At 48.3% G+C, this 2607-nt stretch overlaps 1 protein-coding gene across 1 annotated transcript in view; it reads right to left on the reverse strand.

Moving 5' to 3' along the window:
- Positions 1-2546, reverse strand: part of VGLL4 (vestigial like family member 4) — a 179760-nt gene extending 177214 nt beyond the window's left edge. Inside the window, exon 1 of the mRNA XM_025215153.1 lies at positions 2333-2546. The gene's annotated coding sequence lies outside the window, so the exon portion shown is untranslated. The remainder of the gene's footprint in view (positions 1-2332) is intronic.
- Between the last annotated feature and the right edge of the window lie 61 nt (positions 2547-2607).

Below are 2607 nucleotides of genomic sequence, written 5' to 3' on the forward strand. Positions count from 1 at the left end.
TTTGGACACTGCTTTCCAAGCTACATATCAGCAATCAGATAGGTACTGGCCGATATGGCTGGTCACTAATCAGCCATCAGTATCAGCCCAAAAAATGTTTACTGGTTCACACCTAAAAACAAGCATCCTCAACAGCTGGCAAACAGGAAGATATGGGACAAGAAAAGGTTGAAGATAAACATTTTCTTTTAAAGTAGCATGGATGTTAAAGTCAGAGGTATCAATACAGTCAGATTTTTAGATTCTCACAGACAAGAGCCACAAATCTGATCTCCTTCCTGCATAACACAGACCAAAAGTTTCTGTTCAGAAGTTCCTATATCTAGTTTGCTTTGCTCTGAAATTAAAAAAAAAAGATCTTTCTTGCTCCGTTATATGTTTGTTCTAGGGGGAAAAATAATTAAAACTACTTACTCCTTTCAACCCTGCAGAGCCACCTTCACTACAGGGAAGTGACCTGGATTCTATTGCACCTAAACTAGCAGGAATTGAGGGGTTCAAAACCAGGGATCAGTAATGCAGGAGGCAGTATGTCCTTTCTTCTTCTGATACTCAGTGGTAGAATCCTTATCTGCCACATGGGAGACTTCAGTTCAATTCCCAGATGTGCATATAACTACAGACATTGAGGCACCAAATGTCTGGACTCCATCTTGCTTTTGGATACTGTCTCAATAGTCTAAAGAGGGGATGGAAGGTCTGGACAGCCTTCACTCCTCCATATTCCTGCCTAGGCATATGCATTGAAAGCCCTGTTGACCTCTCATGCATACACCAGGATCCAGAAAGATCAATGGTTGCCTACTAAAGAAGCAATAGAAGGGGTTGCTGGGTTTCCTTCAGTTACTCTTAATATGCTTCACAAGTGTATTTCACAGTATTCATTGAAACCAGTTCTGCCTTTTACTCCTGATTAGGCCCAAGAAGAATGAACTTAGCCTGAGCCTAAGCTAAGTTTGCAGGACTGATGTATAGAAAAAAAATATTTCTATAAATGGACTACATTTGATACGTGATCGCAAACTTAAATGTTGAATTCCAAAAATATTCCTACAAATTTTAATTATACTACCACAATTTATGAATTAAAAGGACAAAGGACTTCTATGAAATGAAGTTATGGCATCAAGAAAGGTATGAATCCAAGGTTTGTTAGACAGACCAATTATTCTGGATATCCACATAATCAGCTGTGATCTGGAGTACTGTGTCCTATTTTGGGTCATCCACTACATAAAGGATATGGACAAACTGGAGAGCTCAGAAGAGGGCAACAAAAATGGTTAGGGGGCTGGGGAAAAGGACAGATGAGGAAAGGCTGAGGGAACTAGGCTTATTTAGTCTGGAGAAGAGAAGACTAATGGGGGCATTTAATAGAAGCCTTCAGGTTTCCTGAAGGGTGGTTCCAAAGAGGATGGAGCTAGACCAGGAGTGCTCAACCTCTGGCCTGTGGGCCAAATGCAGCATGCGGAGCCATCACATCTGACCTGCAGGGCTCTCCACAGGTCAGGAAATTTGGCAGTGGGGGAGTGCTGACACTTAACACAGCTACCCTCCTCCCTGCCAAAGTCCCAAATCTCACACAGTGATTGGAGCCTGGCTGCCCCATTCCAGCTGTAGGACCGGGTCACCTCCACCCATGGCTGTATTGGGACCAGGCCATACACCTCATGCCTCCACCTCCACAGCTGGCTTGGGCAGGGCCAGTTCCCCAGGCTGGATGAGGACTGGGTCACACTTTCCCCCACCTTGTGGGGGCGGGTCACGCTCCTTTCTCCTGTGTGGCCAGGTTTGGACCAGCCACCGCTCAGTGGTGGCAGATGACAAAGAGCAACAGTCTCAAATTGCAGCAAGGAAAGTTTAGGTTAGATACCAGGAAAAATTCTCACTAGGTGGGCAGAGAGGCTGTGCAATCTCAGCCGTTGGATGTTTTTAAGACCTGGCTAGACAAAGCCTTGGCTGGGATGATCTGGTGCAGGTGGTCCTGCTTTGAGTAGGGGACTAAAAGACCTCCTGAGGTCCCTTCTAACCCTCGTGTTCTGTAATTCCCTCCAGAAGTGGAAATGTGGCAATGAAGGCTCAGAGAGAGTTACCTTCCTTATGCCAATGCAGCAATACTGGTTCAATTAGCAAAACTTTCCCCGAGTCTCACTGGGATGTGTGTCAATCTTAACGTTACTGTAAAGGGCGGGAGCCAGCCTGCAGCTCACCAAGGCAGAATGTGGGATTCAGGCAGCACAATGTTGTCCAGAGGCAGCACACTGTGGACACCATACACCATTAGGCCAGTAGAAGAGCTCAGCAAAGATCAGAGCCCCCAGAGGTCTCCTACCTGGCTCTGAGGGGGACTTGTGGGATCCCTTTTGCCACTGCCCAACGGACGGCCCATCAGGGCTCGCATGTAGCCCGCCGGTGCCCACCTAGTTGTCTCCCACGACATTTGGCCTTGCTGGGGCAGCTGGGAAGGGCTGGACTGCCCGAGCGGCAACGGGCAGGGCAGGGCAGGGCTCTGCGGCACAGGCAGCGGTTCCTGGGCTCCTCTCACCGCCTGGCTGCAAGACAGCCCGGAGCCCAGGCGCGGCAGCCTGCGCCCCGCAGCGAGCGCCC

Source organism: Alligator sinensis, unplaced genomic scaffold (assembly GCF_000455745.1).
Source record: "Alligator sinensis unplaced genomic scaffold, ASM45574v1 scaffold1224_1, whole genome shotgun sequence".
In the NCBI taxonomy this organism is placed as follows: Eukaryota; Metazoa; Chordata; order Crocodylia; family Alligatoridae; genus Alligator; species Alligator sinensis.